At 38.1% G+C, this 10383-nt stretch overlaps 1 non-coding gene across 1 annotated transcript; it reads right to left on the bottom strand.

Annotated features, from left to right (window-relative positions):
• Nucleotides 1–3608: 3608 nt before the first annotated feature.
• Nucleotides 3609–3715, bottom strand: LOC122065493. Its single transcript, XR_006136023.1, has one exon. It is a non-coding gene; the product is annotated as a small nucleolar RNA R71 (small nucleolar RNA).
• Between the last annotated feature and the right edge of the window lie 6668 nt (nt 3716–10383).

The raw sequence follows: 10383 nt of genomic DNA on the forward strand, positions 1-10383 counted from the left end.
AGAAAAAATAGGAAAGAAGAAAAAAGAAAAGAAAAGACAATGGCATGGATGGAATTTCCCATTAAAATAGAATATTATCCAAATCCAAGCAAGAAAAATCGGTTAAAGGGGGTTCCTTGTGCAAGAAGAGAGAGAAAAATAGAAAAATGGAGAAAAAATAGGAAGAAAAAGACAAAAAAAAATCGTGGGAGATCTCTCTCCACATATTTTCTCTCTTCTCTCTCCTCCACTTCATCAACAAGATAAAAAAATTTTTTTTTTTAAAAGCTATAATCATTAGCTTCCCTCCCCCATTCTCTATATAATAGAATTAACATAAGGGGAGGAGGCACTTCATTCTTCTTCTAAGGTTTTTTCTTAGTTGCTCTATCTCTTTCTCTAGTTTTCTCTTTCTCTAGCTCTAGTTCTAGGTTTATGCTTTAAACACTTTTGTAAGTTCTTTTTATTCAATTAATGCAAGCACTTTTGTTTTTGATTCAGTCTTTTATTTTTAGGGTAATTTACAGCGCCACCCCTTGGAGAATGCCAATATTATAGGAACACCCCCTCTCTTTCACCAAATTAGACTCAGACCCCCTACCGTCAGTCTCCGTTAAAGAATATATTTTATATGCTGATGTCAGCTACTGTTTTTTATATTAAATACCAAAATGCCCTTACTAAATGTGAAGTACCTAAAATGCCCATCTAATAAGTCCTATCCTCAAATCGATGGTTACTGTACCTTTCTCCCAGATCGAGCACCGGCGGTGGCAGCTGTATCAACGATCACGGCGGCGGCGGCGGCAGGATCCCATGTTTACTGTACCTTTCTCCCAGATCGAGCACCGACGGTGGCAGCTGCATCAACGATCACGACGACGGCGGCGGCGGCAGGATCCCATGTTTACTGTACCTTTCTCCCATATCGAGCACCGGCGGTGGCAGCTGCATCAACGATCACGATGACGGCGGCGGTGGCAGGATCCCATGTTTAGTGTACCTTTCTCCCAGATCGAGCACCGGCGGTGGCAGCTGCATCAACGATCACGGCGACGGTAATCTGATCTTGAAAGAAACCAGGCTGGATGCAGTGGTGGGCTTTAAATCTGATCACTCAAGAAAATGGATTTTTGGTTTCTCTCAAAGAGAAAAATGGTTGAAACGGTTCGGTAGAGTTAGCAACTGAGGTCAAGGGAAGACCTTTAAATCTGATCGCTCTCCCCCACCCTTGTCGTTGGTTTTGCTTCCTTCCCCATTTTCATTTTCAAGAGTTGACCTTTAAATCTGATCACTTAGAAGTTGAAATTGTGAAAACAATAATAAATCTAAGAGGAGAAGAAGAAACAGATCTGCTGCAGGATATTAGGGATGATCAACTCTGCTCAGAACTTGAAATTGTAACAGCATAAAAGCTTATCATTTTACTTACCGGAATCGTGTTTGCTTCCCAGATCTGCAATGCTTGTTAGTGGCGGTGACATTAGCGGCGGTGATCACTCGATCCTTTTCCATTTCCGATCTGGAGGAATTTTTTTCTGTAAAGATTGAAAATCCATGACTAAGCATTTGGGTTTTTTTATTTAGAGAACCCAAGTCAGCCGAGAGAGAGAGAGAGAGAGAGAGAGAAGCTGGAACCGCCAGTGACCGGAGAAGAAGCTGAACCGCCAGTGACCGGAGCTGCCTGTGACCGGAGAAGAAGCTGAACTGCCATTGGTATCTGTTGTTGCAGTGAGAGGTAAGGTAAAATATGATTGTTTATTTGTTTTAGTTAAAAGGGTAAAAATGTCATTTCAAATTCTTTCTTAACAGTGACTGACGGTAGGGGGTCTGAGTCTAATTTGGTGAAAGAGAGGGGGTGCTCCTATAATACTGGCATTCTCCAGGGGGTGGCGCTGTAAATTACCCTTATTTTTATTGTTTAGACAATTGAAGTTGTAATTTTCAAGTTCTAGTTCTAGGCTTAGTTCTAGGTGACAAGAACAAGCTATGAAGCATATCTTTCAAGTTCAATTTTTTTCTTCAGATTTGTTTTCTCTAGTACTAGAAATTTCAGATTTGGTTTATTCCAGATCTGGTTTTTAATACTGGTAGTATCTCAAATCGATCAAGTTTTCAATTCAAGAGTTGAAGTTCAAATAAGTAGGCTCCTTCAGTAGTCTTCTCTCCCCCCTCTCATTCCCTATTCTGACTACCCTTTCTTTCTTAATTTAGGATTTTAATTTCAATAATTACATTATTGCTATCCCTTTTTCCCAAGGTTCATGGCTAGTGTATGTATTGGCTTTACCCCTCCTAGCCATAGAACCATCAATTTATTGCTTTTATTTTAATTGTCTCCCTTTCCCTAAAGCCAAGTAGAGTAACCCTTGTAAGAGTGACTCTCTGGTCAAGTAGAGAAGCTCATATTATGATGCATCCCTCGGGCTAAGTAGAGAAACCTACTTGTGAGTCTCTCTCTAGCTTTTCCCCTTTCTTTTACTTTATTTTTATCTCCGCATTTTTTTTTCTTTATTACTTTTTAATTACGTGGGTTGTTTATTTTCAGTTATTTATTTATTTAATTTTAATTTTTGGCATGCGTCTTTAAATTCTTAGATGACGAATGGTTAGGACATTATTTTTGATACATATGTTTAGGATGGTAATTAGAATTAGATCATAACCATTAATCGGTTCACTTTCGCATTATTAAAAGAAGCAAAAAAATAAAGTGGCTGCTCTCCTTGTGTTCGACCCATAGCTACACCAATCCTTACACTTGCGATTACATTTTAAAATCTCAAACAAGTTTTTGGTGCCGTTTCCGAGGAGACAGTTCCATGTTATTTTTCACTTTCTTTTGGTAAATCGGAGTGCTTTGTTCGCTTTGTTTTGTTTTTCTTTTTCTTTTATTGAATTCCTGAGAAGAACAACTTGTAATAATAGTTGTATTGGTGGAAGTCGCTATGCCTCATAGTTTGATAAAGATAGGTTTCACCCTATAACAGTACCTCAGGAATTGACCTGAGCAACCTCGGATCCCTATCGGTAAGCTCCCAAAAAGCCAAAAAAATCAAAAAAATCATAAAATCATAAAACAAAAAATTGCTATCCATTCTTTTGTGCTTATCTTACTCTAGTTGTTGGTAGTTTTCTATTGCATGAGTGTTAGATGGGTACATAATACTAAGAATCGGTTAGAAAGAAGAGATCCAACAAGTAGTGACCCTATTCGTTTGCTCTCTTTAAAACCTTTCAATATGGGAGACCAACATCAAAACCCTTCACCTAAATCTCTAAAAGATAGGTTCTACCCTGCTAGAACAGTCTAACCTTCCTGCATAGTTCTACCACAAGCCCAGGGTAATAATTGTGAACTCAAATCTCAATACATCACTATGTTGCCCCACTTCCATGGGTTGACCTTTGAGGATGCATACCTATTTCTAAGGGAATTTGAAGAGGTATGTGTTCTAATAAAGATCAAAAAGCTTTCTGATGATGTTGTTAAGCTTAGGTTTATCACTTTTGCATTAAAAGACTCAGCTAAGAAGTGGTTGTATGAGTTACCCACAAATTCCATAACCTCATGGGAACAGTTCATAGTTGTCTTTCTTAAGAAGTTTTTCCCAACTCATAAGACCAATAAGCTTACAAGTGATATCCTTTAGTTTAGGTAAAAGCCTAGTGAGTCATTTTCCAAACTTATGGAGAGATTCAAGGATCTACTCCAAGAATGCCCTCACCATAGCTGAGACTTATAGCATTTATGTCAAATAATTTATGAGGGTATTGATTACCCAACTAAACAAATGATAGAGTCTATGTGCCCTGAGGGATTCACATCCTTTACAGATGAAGGAAAGGCATGGGAATTCTTACTTGACTTAGCTGACAAAACTCATGAGTGAGAATCAACCTAAGAGAGTGAAAGAAATATAGGAGAAAAAGGATATTTTGTGGATGGGATAGTAGCCAAGGAAGCCCATTTGGATAGCTTAATCAAGAGGATTGAGGCTATTGTTCCTAGACAGCCATCATCAGTCAATTTGGTTAAGATTTGTGCTTGGTGTCAGTCACTGAACATGTCATAGAAGAATGCCCCAAAACCTCTGGGGGAACTTCTAATGATAGTGTTAATGCCTTATACCAGAATAATCCATATAGTAACACCTATAATCCAGGATGGAGAAATCACCCAAATTTCTCTTGGAATCAGGGCAACCAAGCAGAGCCTTCCAATTTTCATAATCAAGGTCAACCTGGACCTCAAAGGCCTCCCTTTGCACAACAATCTTTTTCTCAAAATACTTTTCCTAAGTCAAATGTAGGACCTCAGGCTAGTTTTCCTAGGGCCCCTCTCCTATCTTCTTATCAACAACCCCCTGGGTTTACCAACACTGGAGAGGCAAGTAGAATAAGTGATTTGAAAAAAAAATATGGCCCTCCTCATGACAAACCATCAAAATCTTACGAGAGAACTCACTCAAGTTATTTCAATTATGCGTGAGAGGGAGAAAGGAAATTTACCCAGTTAACCGGAGGAACTTTACCCAGTTAACCAGAGCCTAACCTTAGGCGTCATCAGCTTGTTAGTTCACAAGCACCAACTAATGCACCACTGAATATAGTACAAGGTCAGACCCAACAAGGGCCCTCTAACCAATGTAATGTTGTTTATGCCCTTAGGAGTAGTAGAAAGTACTAATAGAGTGTTCCTAAATCTTTTCCATCTATTACTCCTTTTAACTCGCCTTCAATTGAGGACACAAGTGTGCTTCCTGTTCTACGTTCGTCTAATGAACCTAAAGATTCTTTTGAAATTAAAGATGATTTGGTTGAGGAAACCAAAAATGATTATTCTGAAAAAAGAAAAATCCCTAACAGTCCTTATGTTCCTCCTCTCCCATTTCCTGATCGTTTAATAAACAAAAAGAAGATTACTTCGATGGATAAAATTTTAGAAGTATTCAAAAAGGTAGAAGTGAACATCCCTCTTTTGGATGCCATATCCCAGATCCCCGCCTATGCAAAGGTACTGAAAGATTTGTGTACTCACAAACGTATCACTAGTGTGCCCAAAAAAGTGTTCTTGGCAGGTAACATTAGTTCCATAATTACTCAGCCTATAGCAGCCAAGTATAAAGATCCAAGGAGCCCTACCATATCTTGTGTCATAGGCAACACCTACATTGAGCATGCCTTACTTGACCTTAGCATAAGTGTAAATCTTTTACTTTATCATGTGTATAAGTAAATAAGATTGGGAGAATTGAAAGCCACTAGAACTACTCTTCAGTTGGCAGATAGATCTGTTAAGATTCCTAAAGTGATGATTGAGGATGTCTTACTAAAGGTGGGGAAATTTATTTTCCCTGTTGATTTCATTGTGTTAGATACCAAGCCCTTCTCAACCAAGGATGAGATCCCAATAATTCTAGGAAGACCATCAATCAACTGTCGGAATGGTTTCCTAATGTTATCTTTTGGCAACCAAACTATTGAGTTTAACATGTTTAGGATAGGCAAGCAACCACATATGGAAGAAGAGATTAATATGCTTGAGGATTTTTTAGATTTTTTTGATGATTTAGGTACTAAGTTTGATATTGATTTTGATTCAGAATTTCAAGAGTGTATGGATGAGTTGGATGATGATAGTGAAAATTTATGTTCTGAAGTCTTGAGTCTTCACACACCTATGGAGCCCTTAGGACCCCTTTCCAATTCTATTCCCAAACCTTCCATAGTTGAGCCCCCTAAGCTAGATCTTAAGGAGTTTTCATCTAATTTGAGGTATGCTTTCCTAGGGCCTGACCAGACTCTTCCTATAATAATTTCTTCAAATTTGACTTCTAGCCAGGAAGAGGAGTTACTTAAAGTGTTAAAAGATAATATGGAAGCCCTAGGTTGGACCATGGCTGATATCAAGGGTAGAAGCCCTTCTATTATGCAACATCATATACATCTTATAGAGGATTCTAAACCATCCACGGAACCCCAAAGAAGAGCTAACCCAGCGATGATGGAAGCCATTAAGAAAGAGATCTTAAAGTGTTTGGATCATTGAATAATTTATCCTATTTCTAACAGCCAATGGATAAGCCCAGTTCACGTAGTGCCTAAGAAGTTTGGGTTGACTGTAGTTCCCAATGGCAATAATGAACTAATTTCAGCCCGTGTCCAATCAGGGTGGAGAGTGTGCATAGATTATATAAAACTTAATGTGGCAACCTAGAAGGACCACTTCCCATTGCCATTCATTGACCAGATGATAGAGAGGTTAGCTGGATATGAATACTATTGTTTTCTTGATGGATATTTCAGCAATAACCAGATCCCAATTGCTTTAGAGGACAAACATAAGACCACTTTTACATGCCCATATGGAACATTTGCTTACAGGCATATCCCCTTTGGGCTTTGCAATGCCCCCACTATATTCCAATGATGCATAATGAGCATCTTCCTATTCTGAATGTCTTCATCATCTTTCCCTAGTTTTGAAAATATGCATATCTAAGAATTTGGTTTTGAATTGGGAGAAATGCCATTTCATAGTTAAATCTGATATTATTTTAGACCATGTAATATCCAAGGAGGGAATTAAAGTAGATAGAGCCAAAGTGGACTTAATTGATAATTTACCACCTTCTCAATCTGTTAAGGACGTCCGATCTTTTCTAGAGCATGTGGGCTTCTATAGAAGGTTTATTAAGAACTTTAGTTAGTTAGCCCGACCTCTCACTTCATTACTTACTAAAGATCAAACTTTTGAGTTTTCTAAAGAGTGCCTAGAATCCTTCAAACAACTTAAGAAGGTGTTGACCAATGCACCCATTGTTCAACCACCTATTTGGACTGAACCTTTTGAACTGATGTGTAATGCTTCGAATTTTGCCATAGGAGCGGTTTTGGGTCAAAAGATTAATAAATTACCCACTGTCATTTACTATGCTAGTAGGACCTTAAATGATACACAACACAATTATACAACCACTGAAAAAGAATTTTTAGCTGTTGTGTTTGCATTAGAAAAGTTTCGGTCTTACTTAGTTGGTTCACATGTGGTGGTGTATACTGATCATTCTTCTCTTAGATACCTAGTTCAGAAGAAAGATGCCAAAGCCCATCTCATTAGGTGGAATTTACTTTTGTAAGAGTTTGATATAGAAATTAGGGATAAGAAAGGAGTTGAAAACCTAGTTACAAACCATTTATCCCGGCTTCCCAATTCCTTAACTGTCGATTGTCCAGTCAATGAGAACTTTCCAGATGAACAGTTATTTGTAGTGTCCAATGAACCATGGTTTGCTGACATTGTTAATTTCTTAGTTTCAGATGTGACTCCGGATCACTGGTCCACCCAAGATAAGTATAGGTTTCATTCCCAAGTTAAGCACTTTTTCTGGGATGATCCTTATTTGTTTAAGATATGTCCGGATCAGATTATCTGACGATGTGTTCCTGATCATAAGCAACATTCTATTCTCTCTTTTTGCCATGATTATGCATGTGGTGGACACTTTGGACCAAAGAAAATTACCACAAAGGTTCTTCAATGTGGATTTTATTGGCCCACTCTTTTTAGAGATGCTTTTGATTTTTGTAAGGCTTGTCCCGCCTGCCAATCTTTTGACCGTATCATTAAGAGGAACATGATACCTCTCAATCCTATTTTGGTAGTTGAGATCTTTGATGTATGGGGCATCAATTTTATGGGACCATTCCCTAATTCTTTTGGGAATTTGTACATACTTCTGGCTGTTGATTACATTTCTAAATGGATAGAGATCATACCTTGTAAATCTAATGACCACAAAGTGGTGGTCCAGTTTCTCAAAGAGAACATTTTTTCCCGCTTTGGTGCACCACATGCAATAATTAGTGATAGGGGTACTCATTTTTGTAATCGGCCTTTTGAGGCCTTAATGAAAAAGTATGGAATCATCCATAAGTTATCTACCCCTTATCACCTCCAAGCTAGTGGCCAAGTGGAGGTGTCTAATAGGCAGATCAAAAAAATCTTGAGAAAACTGTTAATCCCAACCCTAAGGATTGGTCCCTTAGGCTCATTGATGCCTTGTGGGCCCATCGGACTGCATTCAGTCTCCCTACCATTTGATGTATGGGAAATCTTGTCTCTTACCAGTTGAGTTGGAGCATAAGGCCTTTTGGGCCATCAAGAAGCTCAATTTTGATTTGTCTGAGGTGGGAATTCATCGTAGGCTCCAACTATCTGAGTTGGATGAACTTAGGAATGATGCCTATGAAAGTTCTAGGATTTACAAGGAAAAGACCAAAGCTTTCCATGATAAGCACATTATGCACAAATCTTTTGCAATTGGTGATAAGGTCTTATTGTACAACTCTCGATTGCATCTTTTCCCTGGTAAGCTTAGATCCTGATGAGATGGCCTGTTTGTTGTCCATAATGTATATCCCTATGGAGCTATGGAGATTTTGAATCCAGGAACAGGGATAATTTTGAAGGTTAATGGTCAACGTTTAAAACCGTTCCTCGAGTTTCCTACTACTGGTAGTGAAGAGGTCATGGATCTCCATGAACCTCTTTACATTGATGACTAACTTTTAATCAGGTATGACCCCCTTGCATTGTCTTCGCTTTTAATTCTTTCCATGCATTGAGGACTTTGCATGACTTAAGTGTGGGAGAGGGAAACCAGTTTTTTCTTTTTCCACTTTGTTTTGTTTGTCTTTCTTTTTATTTTTAAGCTTGCTAAAGATGAAGTCCTACTTTGGCTTTTGGCTAGTGATCATACCATTCGGTTTCCTGATGTATGAAAATAAAAGTTTTGACTAAGGTACCTATTTTGAATGTTTTAAAACCCTGTTGAAAAGAAAGAAACAAGCCTGTGTCTTGAGATGGGACTTTCTTTTAAAAAATAAGAGACCCCTGTTTTATGGTGTTGGACCAGATGTAAGTCAATGGGTTCCTTGTACTTTTGATTTGGAGTTGGGACATTCTTTTTAATTTAGCATGAGTTGACATATGCACAATTTAAAATGAAATGTGAAATGTGGTATAAAGAAGAATAAGAGTTGATTCCCTTGGAACTAGACAAGTCATTGCGCCTCAGGAGGTGTAGTGTCTTGATCGAAATTCCTTGGGAGGAAACTTCTAAAGGAACTCTAGCATCACTGTCTTTGTGGGCATATATAAAAAGCGAAGCTACATAGTAACTTGGGTGCCTGGTGTTTGCTCCACCATATCATTCAGGCTAAAAGTAGTGGAGTAGAATAGAGTTTATTAAGCGAAAAAAAGGAGAAAAAATGTGTAATTGTCATTAGTGCTTGGTAATATGTTTGGTCAAAAATACCCCAATGCCTTAGTCATTGATTCCCTATTTCTTCACAAGTGGTCTTCTCTTAAGATAAGGATGTTTTGAAAGAGAAGAGGTGGGCTCCAAATTAAGAAATATGCTAGTGCCTGGAATTGATAAAGGGTAATAAAAGTTCAAGTGTGGGGGTCCCTTGTAAGAAAAATTATCTTTGCTCTGGATCAGTATGGGACTTACCTTTAGCCAAGGTTGGGATTTATTTATTCTGAATTTTGGATGTATATTCACTACAAACACCCACGAGACACAACTCATCCACTAGGGGTGACCTAGGGGTTTAAAGGCTTGTTGCACATGCTAAGTGCAACCGTGATTCCTACGAAAGCGAGTTAGGTTTTTTTATTTTTATTCTTTTTCTTTTTAATTTGCTCGATGACTAGCAAAGTCTAAGTGTGGGGAAATTCTGATGAGCACATTTATGTGTGAAATCTATGGTAGTAAAACATGCATTTACATATTTAGAATGGAGCTACCTTGGGTTTTACTCTCTTTTTGCAGATTTTATATTTTCAAGCCCTTAAGGACTATCGGATGCTATATCTCCAATTTTACACGTAAAGAGGTCCTATTTCTTTTCATGGTTTTGAAGAGGATAAAATTCTGAGCAAGATGGAAGTGTTCAATTGCAAGTACACATTCGTTTGCTCAACCGTACAAGTGATTATTCTTTTCGGATCAGAAAAAGAATAATGGATCAGAACTGAACCGAGATGCAGAACCAGCCCATCTACAGTTGTCCCAAGGGTATAAGAAATATTTCAAATGCCAACAAGGATCGATGGACCACATCCTTAAGTGATTGAAGATTCATTTTTGGTAACAACAACTACCTAGCGTAGTTGGTGAGTTGTGGTATTCAAAATCCCTTGCTTATTAGGAGGTCTCAAGTTCGAACCTCTTAGCTGCCATTTTGTTGAGGTTTTCTTTAGAAAATTTTCTCTCTCCTACTCACCACTTAAAGAGGTCAGCCAAGATAGTTGTACGCAAGTTTGAAGAAGAGAGAGAGAAAATAAGGAGAAAAAATAGGAAAGAAGAAAAAAAAAAAAAAAACAAGGGAATG

The sequence above is a fragment of the Macadamia integrifolia genome, unplaced genomic scaffold (genome assembly GCF_013358625.1).
Source record: "Macadamia integrifolia cultivar HAES 741 unplaced genomic scaffold, SCU_Mint_v3 scaffold2041, whole genome shotgun sequence".
Taxonomy (NCBI): domain Eukaryota; kingdom Viridiplantae; phylum Streptophyta; class Magnoliopsida; order Proteales; family Proteaceae; genus Macadamia; species Macadamia integrifolia.